We start from the raw sequence: 17,477 nt of genomic DNA, 5'->3' as shown, positions 1-17,477 counted from the left end.
GAAAACCTGAGTGCCCTCCCCTCTGACCTTCTCCACCAATGTGAACAATAAAAAGGTACTGCTGAGATTTGAACTCAGGATCTCCTGTTTACTAGACAGGCACTTTAACCAACTAAGCCACAGCACCCATAAAAGTCATATATGTTGCAGATGTGAACACCCACACCTATTTGAATCAAACCAGTCTCATTAATTTAACCCACATCTCTGTGTAGCAAAATCGCATCACAAAAGAGATGTCTTTTACTAATATTGGAAACAATACAGACAACTTCAATTGTCTAGCAACAGGGTTTCTTAAGCTACGTTTCGGGACGCAAAGTGGGCCTGAGCATGTGAGAGGTAGTGTTGCCAAATCCTCACTAAGGAAAGTAGCTATTGGTGGTCCTAAAAGTAGCTAGAAGTCGCTAAATGACGTCATCACATAATTTTCATAATTGGCCAAGTGGATGTAATTGTGATTGACGCTGTAGGAGAGAGGAATAACGTCGCGGGAGAGACAAAAAGTGAGTAAAAACACCCTAAGTATGTTTAGAACTAAAATTGAACTTTCTTCTGTCGATTCTTGTCTTTTTTCTGAATACTCACTAAATATAGCGACAAAGTCGCTAAGTTGGCAACACTGGTGAGAGGTGGGTAGCGAGATATCAGTAATCAATTGTAATCACATACTATTTCTTCTTAATTATGGTCATTCGAGGACAGTACATTTTTCATTTGGGTCTCGAGATGAATAAACTCAAGAACCTCTGACATGGATTCTTAAACTATGATTTGGGAGCCAAAGCGGTTATTAACATGTCATAGGTGGGTCACGAGATATGAGTAAACATTCAGAATCATACACTATTTCTTCATAATGTTGGTCGTTCGAGGACACTGCATTTCTCATTTGGCTCTCGAGCTTAAAAATTGTAAAAACGTCTGAAACAGCATAGTAAGTCTTAACTCGTTAAAAAAAAAAAAACTTCTAAAATTACATTGCAGTGCCGTGACCCGGATTCGAACCGGGGTTGCTGCGACCACAACGCAGAGTACTAACCACTATACGATCACGGCTGGCTTCAAGAGCTGGCTTTGTAAAGCCTACATAGGCTGTGAAAGTGATGTGCACAAGCTGGCTAAACTCTTTTCATTTTGGTCTCGATAATGAATAAACTGAAGAAACAGTGGAGCTTTACACAGTCGGTAGGTTTTTTCTCATTCGAAAAGTGCCCTTTTTCCGTGACATTGGAATATCTCAATTGCATCCTCCTCACGTCATCTCTAATTCTCTAAACCCATTGGTGAGAAAACCTGAGTGCCCTCCCCTCTGACCTTCTCCACCAATGTGAACAATAAAAAGGTACTGCTGAGATTTGAACTCAGGATCTCCTGTTTACTAGACAGGCACTTTAACCAACTAAGCCACAGCACCCATAAAAGTCATATATGTTGCAGATGTGAACACCCACACCTATTTGAATCAAACCAGTCTCATTAATTTAACCCACATCTCTGTGTAGCAAAATCGCATCACAAAAGAGATGTCTTTTACTAATATTGGAAACAATACAGACAACTTCAATTGTCTAGCAACAGGGTTTCTTAAGCTACGTTTCGGGACGCAAAGTGGGCCTGAGCATGTGAGAGGTAGTGTTGCCAAATCCTCACTAAGGAAAGTAGCTATTGGTGGTCCTAAAAGTAGCTATAAGTCGCTAAATGACGTCATCACATAATTTTCATAATTGGCCAAGTGGATGTAATTGTGATTGACGCTGTAGGAGAGAGGAATAACGTCGCGGGAGAGACAAAAAGTGAGTAAAAACACCCTAAGTATGTTTAGAACTAAAATTGAACTTTCTTCTGTCGATTCTTGTCTTTTTTCTGAATACTCACTAAATATAGCGACAAAGTCGCTAAGTTGGCAACACTGGTGAGAGGTGGGTAGCGAGATATCAGTAATCAATTGTAATCACATACTATTTCTTCTTAATTATGGTCATTCGAGGACAGTACATTTTTCATTTGGGTCTCGAGATGAATAAACTCAAGAACCTCTGACATGGATTCTTAAACTATGATTTGGGAGCCAAAGCGGTTATTAACATGTCATAGGTGGGTCACGAGATATGAGTAAACATTCAGAATCATACACTATTTCTTCATAATGTTGGTCGTTCGAGGACACTGCATTTCTCATTTGGCTCTCGAGCTTAAAAATTGTAAAAACGTCTGAAACAGCATAGTAAGTCTTAACTCGTTAAAAAAAAAAAAAACTTCTAAAATTACATTGCAGTGCCGTGACCCGGATTCGAACCGGGGTTGCTGCGACCACAACGCAGAGTACTAACCACTATACGATCACGGCTGGCTTCAAGAGCTGGCTTTGTAAAGCCTACATAGGCTGTGAAAGTGATGTGCACAAGCTGGCTAAACTCTTTTCATTTTGGTCTCGATAATGAATAAACTGAAGAAACAGTGGAGCTTTACACAGTCGGTAGGTTTTTTCTCATTCGAAAAGTGCCCTTTTTCCGTGACATTGGAATATCTCAATTGCATCCTCCTCACGTCATCTCTAATTCTCTAAACCCATTGGTGAGAAAACCTGAGTGCCCTCCCCTCTGACCTTCTCCACCAATGTGAACAATAAAAAGGTACTGCTGAGATTTGAACTCAGGATCTCCTGTTTACTAGACAGGCACTTTAACCAACTAAGCCACAGCACCCATAAAAGTCATATATGTTGCAGATGTGAACACCCACACCTATTTGAATCAAACCAGTCTCATTAATTTAACCCACATCTCTGTGTAGCAAAATCGCATCACAAAAGAGATGTCTTTTACTAATATTGGAAACAATACAGACAACTTCAATTGTCTAGCAACAGGGTTTCTTAAGCTACGTTTCGGGACGCAAAGTGGGCCTGAGCATGTGAGAGGTAGTGTTGCCAAATCCTCACTAAGGAAAGTAGCTATTGGTGGTCCTAAAAGTAGCTATAAGTCGCTAAATGACGTCATCACATAATTTTCAGAATAGGCCAAGTGGATGTAATTGTGATTGACGCTGTAGGAGAGAGGAATAACGTCGCGGGAGAGACAAAAAGTGAGTAAAAAACACCCTAAGTATGTTTAGAACTAAAATTGAACTTTCTTCTGTCGATTCTTGTCTTTTTTCTGAATACTCACTAAATATAGCGACAAAGTCGCTAAGTTGGCAACACTGGTGAGAGGTGGGTAGCGAGATATCAGTAATCAATTGTAATCACATACTATTTCTTCTTAATTATGGTCATTCGAGGACAGTACATTTTTCATTTGGGTCTCGAGATGAATAAACTCAAGAACCTCTGACATGGATTCTTAAACTATGATTTGGGAGCCAAAGCGGTTATTAACATGTCATAGGTGGGTCACGAGATATGAGTAAACATTCAGAATCATACACTATTTCTTCATAATGTTGGTCGTTCGAGGACACTGCATTTCTCATTTGGCTCTCGAGCTTAAAAATTGTAAAAACGTCTGAAACAGCATAGTAAGTCTTAACTCGTTAAAAAAAAAAAAACTTCTAAAATTACATTGCAGTGCCGTGACCCGGATTCGAACCGGGGTTGCTGCGACCACAACGCAGAGTACTAACCACTATACGATCACGGCTGGCTTCAAGAGCTGGCTTTGTAAAGCCTACATAGGCTGTGAAAGTGATGTGCACAAGCTGGCTAAACTCTTTTCATTTTGGTCTCGATAATGAATAAACTGAAGAAACAGTGGAGCTTTACACAGTCGGTAGGTTTTTTCTCATTCGAAAAGTGCCCTTTTTCCGTGACATTGGAATATCTCAATTGCATCCTCCTCACGTCATCTCTAATTCTCTAAACCCATTGGTGAGAAAACCTGAGTGCCCTCCCCTCTGACCTTCTCCACCAATGTGAACAATAAAAAGGTACTGCTGAGATTTGAACTCAGGATCTCCTGTTTACTAGACAGGCACTTTAACCAACTAAGCCACAGCACCCATAAAAGTCATATATGTTGCAGATGTGAACACCCACACCTATTTGAATCAAACCAGTCTCATTAATTTAACCCACATCTCTGTGTAGCAAAATCGCATCACAAAAGAGATGTCTTTTACTAATATTGGAAACAATACAGACAACTTCAATTGTCTAGCAACAGGGTTTCTTAAGCTACGTTTCGGGACGCAAAGTGGGCCTGAGCATGTGAGAGGTAGTGTTGCCAAATCCTCACTAAGGAAAGTAGCTATTGGTGGTCCTAAAAGTAGCTATAAGTCGCTAAATGACGTCATCACATAATTTTCATAATTGGCCAAGTGGATGTAATTGTGATTGACGCTGTAGGAGAGAGGAATAACGTCGCGGGAGAGACAAAAAGTGAGTAAAAACACCCTAAGTATGTTTAGAACTAAAATTGAACTTTCTTCTGTCGATTCTTGTCTTTTTTCTGAATACTCACTAAATATAGCGACAAAGTCGCTAAGTTGGCAACACTGGTGAGAGGTGGGTAGCGAGATATCAGTAATCAATTGTAATCACATACTATTTCTTCTTAATTATGGTCATTCGAGGACAGTACATTTTTCATTTGGGTCTCGAGATGAATAAACTCAAGAACCTCTCTGACATGGATTCTTAAACTATGATTTGGGAGCCAAAGCGGTTATTAACATGTCATAGGTGGGTCACGAGATATGAGTAAACATTCAGAATCATACACTATTTCTTCATAATGTTGGTCGTTCGAGGACACTGCATTTCTCATTTGGCTCTCGAGCTTAAAAATTGTAAAAACGTCTGAAACAGCATAGTAAGTCTTAACTCGTTAAAAAAAAAAACTTCTAAAATTACATTGCAGTGCCGTGACCCGGATTCGAACCGGGGTTGCTGCGACCACAACGCAGAGTACTAACCACTATACGATCACGGCTGGCTTCAAGAGCTGGCTTTGTAAAGCCTACATAGGCTGTGAAAGTGATGTGCACAAGCTGGCTAAACTCTTTTCATTTTGGTCTCGATAATGAATAAACTGAAGAAACAGTGGAGCTTTACACAGTCGGTAGGTTTTTTCTCATTCGAAAAGTGCCCTTTTTCCGTGACATTGGAATATCTCAATTGCATCCTCCTCACGTCATCTCTAATTCTCTAAACCCATTGGTGAGAAAACCTGAGTGCCCTCCCCTCTGACCTTCTCCACCAATGTGAACAATAAAAAGGTACTGCTGAGATTTGAACTCAGGATCTCCTGTTTACTAGACAGGCACTTTAACCAACTAAGCCACAGCACCCATAAAAGTCATATATGTTGCAGATGTGAACACCCACACCTATTTGAATCAAACCAGTCTCATTAATTTAACCCACATCTCTGTGTAGCAAAATCGCATCACAAAAGAGATGTCTTTTACTAATATTGGAAACAATACAGACAACTTCAATTGTCTAGCAACAGGGTTTCTTAAGCTACGTTTCGGGACGCAAAGTGGGCCTGAGCATGTGAGAGGTAGTGTTGCCAAATCCTCACTAAGGAAAGTAGCTATTGGTGGTCCTAAAAGTAGCTATAAGTCGCTAAATGACGTCATCACATAATTTTCATAATTGGCCAAGTGGATGTAATTGTGATTGACGCTGTAGGAGAGAGGAATAACGTCGCGGGAGAGACAAAAAGTGAGTAAAAAACCCTAAGTATGTTTAGAACTAAAATTGAACTTTCTTCTGTCGATTCTTGTCTTTTTTCTGAATACTCACTAAATATAGCGACAAAGTCGCTAAGTTGGCAACACTGGTGAGAGGTGGGTAGCGAGATATCAGTAATCAATTGTAATCACATACTATTTCTTCTTAATTATGGTCATTCGAGGACAGTACATTTTTCATTTGGGTCTCGAGATGAATAAACTCAAGAACCTCTGACATGGATTCTTAAACTATGATTTGGGAGCCAAAGCGGTTATTAACATGTCATAGGTGGGTCACGAGATATGAGTAAACATTCAGAATCATACACTATTTCTTCATAATGTTGGTCGTTCGAGGACACTGCATTTCTCATTTGGCTCTCGAGCTTAAAAATTGTAAAAACGTCTGAAACAGCATAGTAAGTCTTAACTCGTTAAAAAAAAACTTCTAAAATTACATTGCAGTGCCGTGACCCGGATTCGAACCGGGGTTGCTGCGACCACAACGCAGAGTACTAACCACTATACGATCACGGCTGGCTTCAAGAGCTGGCTTTGTAAAGCCTACATAGGCTGTGAAAGTGATGTGCACAAGCTGGCTAAACTCTTTTCATTTTGGTCTCGATAATGAATAAACTGAAGAAACAGTGGAGCTTTACACAGTCGGTAGGTTTTTTCTCATTCGAAAAGTGCCCTTTTTCCGTGACATTGGAATATCTCAATTGCATCCTCCTCACGTCATCTCTAATTCTCTAAACCCATTGGTGAGAAAACCTGAGTGCCCTCCCCTCTGACCTTCTCCACCAATGTGAACAATAAAAAGGTACTGCTGAGATTTGAACTCAGGATCTCCTGTTTACTAGACAGGCACTTTAACCAACTAAGCCACAGCACCCATAAAAGTCATATATGTTGCAGATGTGAACACCCACACCTATTTGAATCAAAAACCAGTCTCATTAATTTAACCCACATCTCTGTGTAGCAAAATCGCATCACAAAAGAGATGTCTTTTACTAATATTGGAAACAATACAGACAACTTCAATTGTCTAGCAACAGGGTTTCTTAAGCTACGTTTCGGGACGCAAAGTGGGCCTGAGCATGTGAGAGGTAGTGTTGCCAAATCCTCACTAAGGAAAGTAGCTATTGGTGGTCCTAAAAGTAGCTATAAGTCGCTAAATGACGTCATCACATAATTTTCAGAATAGGCCAAGTGGATGTAATTGTGATTGACGCTGTAGGAGAGAGGAATAACGTCGCGGGAGAGACAAAAAAGTGAGTAAAAAACACCCTAAGTATGTTTAGAACTAAAATTTAACTTTCTTCTGTCAAGTCTTGTCTTTTTTCTGAATACTCACTAAATATAGCGACAAAGTCGCTAAGTTGGCAACACTGGTGAGAGGTGGGTAGCGAGATATCAGTAATCAAATGTAATCACATACTATTTCTTCTTAATTATGGTCATTCGAGGACAGTACATTTTTCATTTGGGTCTCGAGATGAATAAACTCAAGAACCTCTGACATGGATTCTTAAACTATGATTTGGGAGCCAAAGCGGTTATTAACATGTCATAGGTGGGTCACGAGATATGAGTAAACATTCAGAATCATACACTATTTCTTCATAATGTTGGTCGTTCGAGGACACTGCATTTCTCATTTGGCTCTCGAGCTTAAAAATTGTAAAAACGTCTGAAACAGCATAGTAAGTCTTAACTCGTTAAAAAAAAAAAAACTTCTAAAATTACATTGCAGTGCCGTGACCCGGATTCGAACCGGGGTTGCTGCGACCACAACGCAGAGTACTAACCACTATACGATCACGGCTGGCTTCAAGAGCTGGCTTTGTAAAGCCTACATAGGCTGTGAAAGTGATGTGCACAAGCTGGCTAAACTCTTTTCATTTTGGTCTCGATAATGAATAAACTGAAGAAACAGTGGAGCTTTACACAGTCGGTAGGTTTTTTCTCATTCGAAAAGTGCCCTTTTTCCGTGACATTGGAATATCTCAATTGCATCCTCCTCACGTCATCTCTAATTCTCTAAACCCATTGGTGAGAAAACCTGAGTGCCCTCCCCTCTGACCTTCTCCACCAATGTGAACAATAAAAGGTACTGCTGAGATTTGAACTCAGGATCTCCTGTTTACTAGACAGGCACTTTAACCAACTAAGCCACAGCACCCATAAAAGTCATATATGTTGCAGATGTGAACACCCACACCTATTTGAATCAAACCAGTCTCATTAATTTAACCCACATCTCTGTGTAGCAAAATCGCATCACAAAAGAGATGTCTTTTACTAATATTGGAAACAATACAGACAACTTCAATTGTCTAGCAACAGGGTTTCTTAAGCTACGTTTCGGGACGCAAAGTGGGCCTGAGCATGTGAGAGGTAGTGTTGCCAAATCCTCACTAAGGAAAGTAGCTATTGGTGGTCCTAAAAGTAGCTATAAGTCGCTAAATGACGTCATCACATAATTTTCATAATTGGCCAAGTGGATGTAATTGTGATTGACGCTGTAGGAGAGAGGAATAACGTCGCGGGAGAGACAAAAAGTGAGTAAAAAACACCCTAAGTATGTTTAGAACTAAAATTGAACTTTCTTCTGTCGATTCTTGTCTTTTTTCTGAATACTCACTAAATATAGCGACAAAGTCGCTAAGTTGGCAACACTGGTGAGAGGTGGGTAGCGAGATATCAGTAATCAATTGTAATCACATACTATTTCTTCTTAATTATGGTCATTCGAGGACAGTACATTTTTCATTTGGGTCTCGAGATGAATAAACTCAAGAACCTCTGACATGGATTCTTAAACTATGATTTGGGAGCCAAAGCGGTTATTAACATGTCATAGGTGGGTCACGAGATATGAGTAAACATTCAGAATCATACACTATTTCTTCATAATGTTGGTCGTTCGAGGACACTGCATTTCTCATTTGGCTCTCGAGCTTAAAAATTGTAAAAACGTCTGAAACAGCATAGTAAGTCTTAACTCGTTAAAAAAAAAAAACTTCTAAAATTACATTGCAGTGCCGTGACCCGGATTCGAACCGGGGTTGCTGCGACCACAACGCAGAGTACTAACCACTATACGATCACGGCTGGCTTCAAGAGCTGGCTTTGTAAAGCCTACATAGGCTGTGAAAGTGATGTGCACAAGCTGGCTAAACTCTTTTCATTTTGGTCTCGATAATGAATAAACTGAAGAAACAGTGGAGCTTTACACAGTCGGTAGGTTTTTTCTCATTCGAAAAGTGCCCTTTTTCCGTGACATTGGAATATCTCAATTGCATCCTCCTCACGTCATCTCTAATTCTCTAAACCCATTGGTGAGAAAACCTGAGTGCCCTCCCCTCTGACCTTCTCCACCAATGTGAACAATAAAAAGGTACTGCTGAGATTTGAACTCAGGATCTCCTGTTTACTAGACAGGCACTAACCAACTAAGCCACAGCACCCATAAAAGTCATATATGTTGCAGATGTGAACACCCACACCTATTTGAATCAAACCAGTCTCATTAATTTAACCCACATCTCTGTGTAGCAAAATCGCATCACAAAAGAGATGTCTTTTACTAATATTGGAAACAATACAGACAACTTCAATTGTCTAGCAACAGGGTTTCTTAAGCTACGTTTCGGGACGCAAAGTGGGCCTGAGCATGTGAGAGGTAGTGTTGCCAAATCCTCACTAAGGAAAGTAGCTATTGGTGGTCCTAAAAGTAGCTATAAGTCGCTAAATGACGTCATCACATAATTTTCAGAATAGGCCAAGTGGATGTAATTGTGATTGACGCTGTAGGAGAGAGGAATAACGTCGCGGGAGAGACAAAAGTGAGTAAAAACACCCTAAGTATGTTTAGAACTAAAATTGAACTTTCTTCTGTCGATTCTTGTCTTTTTTCTGAATACTCACTAAATATAGCGACAAAAGTCGCTAAGTTGGCAACACTGGTGAGAGGTGGGTAGCGAGATATCAGTAATCAATTGTAATCACATACTATTTCTTCTTAATTATGGTCATTCGAGGACAGTACATTTTTCATTTGGGTCTCGAGATGAATAAACTCAAGAACCTCTGACATGGATTCTTAAACTATGATTTGGGAGCCAAAGCGGTTATTAACATGTCATAGGTGGGTCACGAGATATGAGTAAACATTCAGAATCATACACTATTTCTTCATAATGTTGGTCGTTCGAGGACACTGCATTTCTCATTTGGCTCTCGAGCTTAAAAATTGTAAAAACGTCTGAAACAGCATAGTAAGTCTTAACTCGTTAAAAAAAAAAAACTTCTAAAATTACATTGCAGTGCCGTGACCCGGATTCGAACCGGGGTTGCTGCGACCACAACGCAGAGTACTAACCACTATACGATCACGGCTGGCTTCAAGAGCTGGCTTTGTAAAGCCTACATAGGCTGTGAAAGTGATGTGCACAAGCTGGCTAAACTCTTTTCATTTTGGTCTCGATAATGAATAAACTGAAGAAACAGTGGAGCTTTACACAGTCGGTAGGTTTTTTCTCATTCGAAAAGTGCCCTTTTTCCGTGACATTGGAATATCTCAATTGCATCCTCCTCACGTCATCTCTAATTCTCTAAACCCATTGGTGAGAAAACCTGAGTGCCCTCCCCTCTGACCTTCTCCACCAATGTGAACAATAAAAAGGTACTGCTGAGATTTGAACTCAGGATCTCCTGTTTACTAGACAGGCACTTTAACCAACTAAGCCACAGCACCCATAAAAGTCATATATGTTGCAGATGTGAACACCCACACCTATTTGAATCAAACCAGTCTCATTAATTTAACCCACATCTCTGTGTAGCAAAATCGCATCACAAAAGAGATGTCTTTTACTAATATTGGAAACAATACAGACAACTTCAATTGTCTAGCAACAGGGTTTCTTAAGCTACGTTTCGGGACGCAAAGTGGGCCTGAGCATGTGAGAGGTAGTGTTGCCAAATCCTCACTAAGGAAAGTAGCTATTGGTGGTCCTAAAAGTAGCTATAAGTCGCTAAATGACGTCATCACATAATTTTCAGAATAGGCCAAGTGGATGTAATTGTGATTGACGCTGTAGGAGAGAGGAATAACGTCGCGGGAGAGACAAAAGTGAGTAAAAACACCCTAAGTATGTTTAGAACTAAAATTGAACTTTCTTCTGTCGATTCTTGTCTTTTTTCTGAATACTCACTAAATATAGCGACAAAGTCGCTAAGTTGGCAACACTGGTGAGAGGTGGGTAGCGAGATATCAGTAATCAATTGTAATCACATACTATTTCTTCTTAATTATGGTCATTCGAGGACAGTACATTTTTCATTTGGGTCTCGAGATGAATAAACTCAAGAACCTCTGACATGGATTCTTAAACTATGATTTGGGAGCCAAAGCGGTTATTAACATGTCATAGGTGGGTCACGAGATATGAGTAAACATTCAGAATCATACACTATTTCTTCATAATGTTGGTCGTTCGAGGACACTGCATTTCTCATTTGGCTCTCGAGCTTAAAAATTGTAAAAACGTCTGAAACAGCATAGTAAGTCTTAACTCGTTAAAAAAAAAAAAAAAACTTCTAAAATTACATTGCAGTGCCGTGACCCGGATTCGAACCGGGGTTGCTGCGACCACAACGCAGAGTACTAACCACTATACGATCACGGCTGGCTTCAAGAGCTGGCTTTGTAAAGCCTACATAGGCTGTGAAAGTGATGTGCACAAGCTGGCTAAACTCTTTTCATTTTGGTCTCGATAATGAATAAACTGAAGAAACAGTGGAGCTTTACACAGTCGGTAGGTTTTTTCTCATTCGAAAAGTGCCCTTTTTCCGTGACATTGGAATATCTCAATTGCATCCTCCTCACGTCATCTCTAATTCTCTAAACCCATTGGTGAGAAAACCTGAGTGCCCTCCCCTCTGACCTTCTCTCCCCAATGTGAACAATAAAAAGGTACTGCTGAGATTTGAACTCAGGATCTCCTGTTTACTAGACAGGCACTTTAACCAACTAAGCCACAGCACCCATAAAAGTCATATATGTTGCAGATGTGAACACCCACACCTATTTGAATCAAACCAGTCTCATTAATTTAACCCACATCTCTGTGTAGCAAAATCGCATCACAAAAGAGATGTCTTTTACTAATATTGGAAACAATACAGACAACTTCAATTGTCTAGCAACAGGGTTTCTTAAGCTACGTTTCGGGACGCAAAGTGGGCCTGAGCATGTGAGAGGTAGTGTTGCCAAATCCTCACTAAGGAAAGTAGCTATTGGTGGTCCTAAAAGTAGCTAGAAGTCGCTAAATGACGTCATCACATAATTTTCATAATTGGCCAAGTGGATGTAATTGTGATTGACGCTGTAGGAGAGAGGAATAACGTCGCGGGAGAGACAAAAAGTGAGTAAAAACACCCTAAGTATGTTTAGAACTAAAATTGAACTTTCTTCTGTCGATTCTTGTCTTTTTTCTGAATACTCACTAAATATAGCGACAAAGTCGCTAAGTTGGCAACACTGGTGAGAGGTGGGTAGCGAGATATCAGTAATCAATTGTAATCACATACTATTTCTTCTTAATTATGGTCATTCGAGGACAGTACATTTTTCATTTGGGTCTCGAGATGAATAAACTCAAGAACCTCTGACATGGATTCTTAAACTATGATTTGGGAGCCAAAGCGGTTATTAACATGTCATAGGTGGGTCACGAGATATGAGTAAACATTCAGAATCATACACTATTTCTTCATAATGTTGGTCGTTCGAGGACACTGCATTTCTCATTTGGCTCTCGAGCTTAAAAATTGTAAAAACGTCTGAAACAGCATAGTAAGTCTTAACTCGTTAAAAAAAAAAAAAAACTTCTAAAATTACATTGCAGTGCCGTGACCCGGATTCGAACCGGGGTTGCTGCGACCACAACGCAGAGTACTAACCACTATACGATCACGGCTGGCTTCAAGAGCTGGCTTTGTAAAGCCTACATAGGCTGTGAAAGTGATGTGCACAAGCTGGCTAAACTCTTTTCATTTTGGTCTCGATAATGAATAAACTGAAGAAACAGTGGAGCTTTACACAGTCGGTAGGTTTTTTCTCATTCGAAAAGTACCCTTTTTCGTGACATTGGAATATCTCAATTGCATCCTCCTCACGTCATCTCTAATTCTCTAAACCCATTGGTGAGAAAACCTGAGTGCCCTCCCCTCTGACCTTCTCCACCAATGTGAACAATAAAAAGGTACTGCTGAGATTTGAACTCAGGATCTCCTGTTTACTAGACAGGCACTTTAACCAACTAAGCCACAGCACCCATAAAAGTCATATATGTTGCAGATGTGAACACCCACACCTATTTGAATCAAACCAGTCTCATTAATTTAACCCACATCTCTGTGTAGCAAAATCGCATCACAAAAGAGATGTCTTTTACTAATATTGGAAACAATACAGACAACTTCAATTGTCTAGCAACAGGGTTTCTTAAGCTACGTTTCGGGACGCAAAGTGGGCCTGAGCATGTGAGAGGTAGTGTTGCCAAATCCTCACTAAGGAAAGTAGCTATTGGTGGTCCTAAAAGTAGCTAGAAGTCGCTAAATGACGTCATCACATAATTTTCATAATTGGCCAAGTGGATGTAATTGTGATTGACGCTGTAGGAGAGAGGAATAACGTCGCGGGAGAGACAAAAGTGAGTAAAAACACCCTAAGTATGTTTAGAACTAAAATTGAACTTTCTTCTGTCGATTCTTGTCTTTTTTCTGAATACTCACTAAATATAGCGACAAAGTCGCTAAGTTGGCAACACTGGTGAGAGGTGGGTAGCGAGATATCAGTAATCAATTGTAATCACATACTATTTCTTCTTAATTATGGTCATTCGAGGACAGTACATTTTTCATTTGGGTCTCGAGATGAATAAACTCAAGAACCTCTGACATGGATTCTTAAACTATGATTTGGGAGCCAAAGCGGTTATTAACATGTCATAGGTGGGTCACGAGATATGAGTAAACATTCAGAATCATACACTATTTCTTCATAATGTTGGTCGTTCGAGGACACTGCATTTCTCATTTGGCTCTCGAGCTTAAAAATTGTAAAAACGTCTGAAACAGCATAGTAAGTCTTAACTCGTTAAAAAAAAACTTCTAAAATTACATTGCAGTGCCGTGACCCGGATTCGAACCGGGGTTGCTGCGACCACAACGCAGAGTACTAACCACTATACGATCACGGCTGGCTTCAAGAGCTGGCTTTGTAAAGCCTACATAGGCTGTGAAAGTGATGTGCACAAGCTGGCTAAACTCTTTTCATTTTGGTCTCGATAATGAATAAACTGAAGAAACAGTGGAGCTTTACACAGTCGGTAGGTTTTTTCTCATTCGAAAAGTGCCCTTTTTCCGTGACATTGGAATATCTCAATTGCATCCTCCTCACGTCATCTCTAATTCTCTAAACCCATTGGTGAGAAAACCTGAGTGCCCTCCCCTCTGACCTTCTCCACCAATGTGAACAATAAAAAGGTACTGCTGAGATTTGAACTCAGGATCTCCTGTTTACTAGACAGGCACTTTAACCAACTAAGCCACAGCACCCATAAAAGTCATATATGTTGCAGATGTGAACACCCACACCTATTTGAATCAAACCAGTCTCATTAATTTAACCCACATCTCTGTGTAGCAAAATCGCATCACAAAAGAGATGTCTTTTACTAATATTGGAAACAATACAGACAACTTCAATTGTCTAGCAACAGGGTTTCTTAAGCTACGTTTCGGGACGCAAAGTGGGCCTGAGCATGTGAGAGGTAGTGTTGCCAAATCCTCACTAAGGAAAGTAGCTATTGGTGGTCCTAAAAGTAGCTAGAAGTCGCTAAATGACGTCATCACATAATTTTCATAATTGGCCAAGTGGATGTAATTGTGATTGACGCTGTAGGAGAGAGGAATAACGTCGCGGGAGAGACAAAAAGTGAGTAAAAAACACCCTAAGTATGTTTAGAACTAAAATTGAACTTTCTTCTGTCGATTCTTGTCTTTTTTCTGAATACTCACTAAATATAGCGACAAAGTCGCTAAGTTGGCAACACTGGTGAGAGGTGGGTAGCGAGATATCAGTAATCAATTGTAATCACATACTATTTCTTCTTAATTATGGTCATTCGAGGACAGTACATTTTTCATTTGGGTCTCGAGATGAATAAACTCAAGAACCTCTGACATGGATTCTTAAACTATGATTTGGGAGCCAAAGCGGTTATTAACATGTCATAGGTGGGTCACGAGATATGAGTAAACATTCAGAATCATACACTATTTCTTCATAATGTTGGTCGTTCGAGGACACTGCATTTCTCATTTGGCTCTCGAGCTTAAAAATTGTAAAAACGTCTGAAACAGCATAGTAAGTCTTAACTCGTTAAAAAAAAAAATTCTAAAATTACATTGCAGTGCCGTGACCCGGATTCGAACCGGGGTTGCTGCGACCACAACGCAGAGTACTAACCACTATACGATCACGGCTGGCTTCAAGAGCTGGCTTTGTAAAGCCTACATAGGCTGTGAAAGTGATGTGCACAAGCTGGCTAAACTCTTTTCATTTTGGTCTCGATAATGAATAAACTGAAGAAACAGTGGAGCTTTACACAGTCGGTAGGTTTTTTCTCATTCGAAAAGTGCCCTTTTTCCGTGACATTGGAATATCTCAATTGCATCCTCCTCACGTCATCTCTAATTCTCTAAACCCATTGGTGAGAAAACCTGAGTGCCCTCCCCTCTGACCTTCTCCACCAATGTGAACAATAAAAAGGTACTGCTGAGATTTGAACTCAGGATCTCCTGTTTACTAGACAGGCACTTTAACCAACTAAGCCACAGCACCCATAAAAGTCATATATGTTGCAGATGTGAACACCCACACCTATTTGAATCAAACCAGTCTCATTAATTTAACCCACATCTCTGTGTAGCAAAATCGCATCACAAAAGAGATGTCTTTTACTAATATTGGAAACAATACAGACAACTTCAATTGTCTAGCAACAGGGTTTCTTAAGCTACGTTTCGGGACGCAAAGTGGGCCTGAGCATGTGAGAGGTAGTGTTGCCAAATCCTCACTAAGGAAAGTAGCTATTGGTGGTCCTAAAAGTAGCTAGAAGTCGCTAAATGACGTCATCACATAATTTTCATAATTGGCCAAGTGGATGTAATTGTGATTGACGCTGTAGGAGAGAGGAATAACGTCGCGGGAGAGACAAAAAGTGAGTAAAAACACCCTAAGTATGTTTAGAACTAAAATTGAACTTTCTTCTGTCGATTCTTGTCTTTTTTCTGAATACTCACTAAATATAGCGACAAAGTCGCTAAGTTGGCAACACTGGTGAGAGGTGGGTAGCGAGATATCAGTAATCAATTGTAATCACATACTATTTTTCTTAATTATGGTCATTCGAGGACAGTACATTTTTCATTTGGGTCTCGAGATGAATAAACTCAAGAACCTCTGACATGGATTCTTAAACTATGATTTGGGAGCCAAAGCGGTTATTAACATGTCATAGGTGGGTCACGAGATATGAGTAAACATTCAGAATCATACACTATTTCTTCATAATGTTGGTCGTTCGAGGACACTGCATTTCTCATTTGGCTCTCGAGCTTAAAAATTGTAAAAACGTCTGAAACAGCATAGTAAGTCTTAACTCGTTAAAAAAAAAAAAAAACTCTAAAATTACATTGCAGTGCCGTGACCCGGATTCGAACCGGGGTTGCTGCGACCACAACGCAGAGTACTAACCACTATACGATCACGGCTGGCTTCAAGAGCTGGCTTTGTAAAGCCTACATAGGCTGTGAAAGTGATGTGCACAAGCTGGCTAAACTCTTTTCATTTTGGTCTCGATAATGAATAAACTGAAGAAACAGTGGAGCTTTACACAGTCGGTAGGTTTTTTCTCATTCGAAAAGTGCCCTTTTTCCGTGACATTGGAATATCTCAATTGCATCCTCCTCACGTCATCTCTAATTCTCTAAACCCATTGGTGAGAAAACCTGAGTGCCCTCCCCTCTGACCTTCTCCACCAATGTGAACAATAAAAAGGTACTGCTGAGATTTGAACTCAGGATCTCCTGTTTACTAGACAGGCACTTTAACCAACTAAGCCACAGCACCCATAAAAGTCATATATGTTGCAGATGTGAACACCCACACCTATTTGAATCAAACCAGTCTCATTAATTTAACCCACATCTCTGTGTAGCAAAATCGCATCACAAAAGAGATGTCTTTTACTAATATTGGAAACAATACAGACAACTTCAATTGTCTAGCAACAGGGTTTCTTAAGCTACGTTTCGGGACGCAAAGTGGGCCTGAGCATGTGAGAGGTAGTGTTGCCAAATCCTCACTAAGGAAAGTAGCTATTGGTGGTCCTAAAAGTAGCTAGAAGTCGCTAAATGACGTCATCACATAATTTTCATAATTGGCCAAGTGGATGTAATTGTGATTGACGCTGTAGGAGAGAGGAATAACGTCGCGGGAGAGACAAAAAGTGAGTAAAAACACCCTAAGTATGTTTAGAACTAAAATTGAACTTTCTTCTGTCGATTCTTGTCTTTTTTCTGAATACTCACTAAATATAGCGACAAAGTCGCTAAGTTGGCAACACTGGTGAGAGGTGGGTAGCGAGATATCAGTAATCAATTGTAATCACATACTATTTCTTCTTAATTATGGTCATTCGAGGACAGTACATTTT

General features: G+C 40.0%; 1 protein-coding gene and 26 non-coding genes across 27 annotated transcripts in view; all 27 read right to left on the bottom strand.

Moving 5' to 3' along the window:
- The window catches only part of LOC118382633 (dynein axonemal heavy chain 5), a 150,217-nt gene that overhangs the window by 30,799 nt on the left and 101,941 nt on the right, over positions 1-17,477 (bottom strand).
- Positions 54-127, bottom strand: trnat-agu (transfer RNA threonine (anticodon AGU)). Its single transcript has one exon. It is a non-coding gene; the product is annotated as a tRNA-Thr (tRNA).
- trnah-gug (transfer RNA histidin (anticodon GUG)) lies at positions 988-1,059 on the bottom strand. The gene has a single exon. It is a non-coding gene; the product is annotated as a tRNA-His (tRNA).
- trnat-agu (transfer RNA threonine (anticodon AGU)) lies at positions 1,344-1,417 on the bottom strand. Its single transcript has one exon. It is a non-coding gene; the product is annotated as a tRNA-Thr (tRNA).
- On the bottom strand, positions 2,279-2,350 carry trnah-gug (transfer RNA histidin (anticodon GUG)). Its single transcript has one exon. It is a non-coding gene; the product is annotated as a tRNA-His (tRNA).
- trnat-agu (transfer RNA threonine (anticodon AGU)) lies at positions 2,635-2,708 on the bottom strand. Its single transcript has one exon. It is a non-coding gene; the product is annotated as a tRNA-Thr (tRNA).
- On the bottom strand, positions 3,570-3,641 carry trnah-gug (transfer RNA histidin (anticodon GUG)). Its single transcript has one exon. It is a non-coding gene; the product is annotated as a tRNA-His (tRNA).
- Positions 3,926-3,999, bottom strand: trnat-agu (transfer RNA threonine (anticodon AGU)). The gene has a single exon. It is a non-coding gene; the product is annotated as a tRNA-Thr (tRNA).
- Positions 4,860-4,931, bottom strand: trnah-gug (transfer RNA histidin (anticodon GUG)). The gene has a single exon. It is a non-coding gene; the product is annotated as a tRNA-His (tRNA).
- trnat-agu (transfer RNA threonine (anticodon AGU)) lies at positions 5,216-5,289 on the bottom strand. Its single transcript has one exon. It is a non-coding gene; the product is annotated as a tRNA-Thr (tRNA).
- On the bottom strand, positions 6,145-6,216 carry trnah-gug (transfer RNA histidin (anticodon GUG)). The gene has a single exon. It is a non-coding gene; the product is annotated as a tRNA-His (tRNA).
- On the bottom strand, positions 6,501-6,574 carry trnat-agu (transfer RNA threonine (anticodon AGU)). The gene has a single exon. It is a non-coding gene; the product is annotated as a tRNA-Thr (tRNA).
- Positions 7,439-7,510, bottom strand: trnah-gug (transfer RNA histidin (anticodon GUG)). The gene has a single exon. It is a non-coding gene; the product is annotated as a tRNA-His (tRNA).
- On the bottom strand, positions 7,794-7,867 carry trnat-agu (transfer RNA threonine (anticodon AGU)). Its single transcript has one exon. It is a non-coding gene; the product is annotated as a tRNA-Thr (tRNA).
- Positions 8,728-8,799, bottom strand: trnah-gug (transfer RNA histidin (anticodon GUG)). Its single transcript has one exon. It is a non-coding gene; the product is annotated as a tRNA-His (tRNA).
- trnah-gug (transfer RNA histidin (anticodon GUG)) lies at positions 10,015-10,086 on the bottom strand. Its single transcript has one exon. It is a non-coding gene; the product is annotated as a tRNA-His (tRNA).
- trnat-agu (transfer RNA threonine (anticodon AGU)) lies at positions 10,371-10,444 on the bottom strand. Its single transcript has one exon. It is a non-coding gene; the product is annotated as a tRNA-Thr (tRNA).
- On the bottom strand, positions 11,307-11,378 carry trnah-gug (transfer RNA histidin (anticodon GUG)). Its single transcript has one exon. It is a non-coding gene; the product is annotated as a tRNA-His (tRNA).
- On the bottom strand, positions 11,664-11,737 carry trnat-agu (transfer RNA threonine (anticodon AGU)). Its single transcript has one exon. It is a non-coding gene; the product is annotated as a tRNA-Thr (tRNA).
- On the bottom strand, positions 12,600-12,671 carry trnah-gug (transfer RNA histidin (anticodon GUG)). Its single transcript has one exon. It is a non-coding gene; the product is annotated as a tRNA-His (tRNA).
- trnat-agu (transfer RNA threonine (anticodon AGU)) lies at positions 12,955-13,028 on the bottom strand. The gene has a single exon. It is a non-coding gene; the product is annotated as a tRNA-Thr (tRNA).
- trnah-gug (transfer RNA histidin (anticodon GUG)) lies at positions 13,884-13,955 on the bottom strand. Its single transcript has one exon. It is a non-coding gene; the product is annotated as a tRNA-His (tRNA).
- On the bottom strand, positions 14,240-14,313 carry trnat-agu (transfer RNA threonine (anticodon AGU)). The gene has a single exon. It is a non-coding gene; the product is annotated as a tRNA-Thr (tRNA).
- Positions 15,172-15,243, bottom strand: trnah-gug (transfer RNA histidin (anticodon GUG)). The gene has a single exon. It is a non-coding gene; the product is annotated as a tRNA-His (tRNA).
- trnat-agu (transfer RNA threonine (anticodon AGU)) lies at positions 15,528-15,601 on the bottom strand. Its single transcript has one exon. It is a non-coding gene; the product is annotated as a tRNA-Thr (tRNA).
- Positions 16,462-16,533, bottom strand: trnah-gug (transfer RNA histidin (anticodon GUG)). Its single transcript has one exon. It is a non-coding gene; the product is annotated as a tRNA-His (tRNA).
- On the bottom strand, positions 16,818-16,891 carry trnat-agu (transfer RNA threonine (anticodon AGU)). The gene has a single exon. It is a non-coding gene; the product is annotated as a tRNA-Thr (tRNA).

This window comes from Oncorhynchus keta, chromosome 4, assembly GCF_023373465.1.
Source record: "Oncorhynchus keta strain PuntledgeMale-10-30-2019 chromosome 4, Oket_V2, whole genome shotgun sequence".
Lineage (NCBI taxonomy): Eukaryota > Metazoa > Chordata > Actinopteri > Salmoniformes > Salmonidae > Oncorhynchus > Oncorhynchus keta.
Note: the sequence above shows the minus strand (reverse complement) of the source record. Positions and strands in the feature narration are given on the sequence as shown.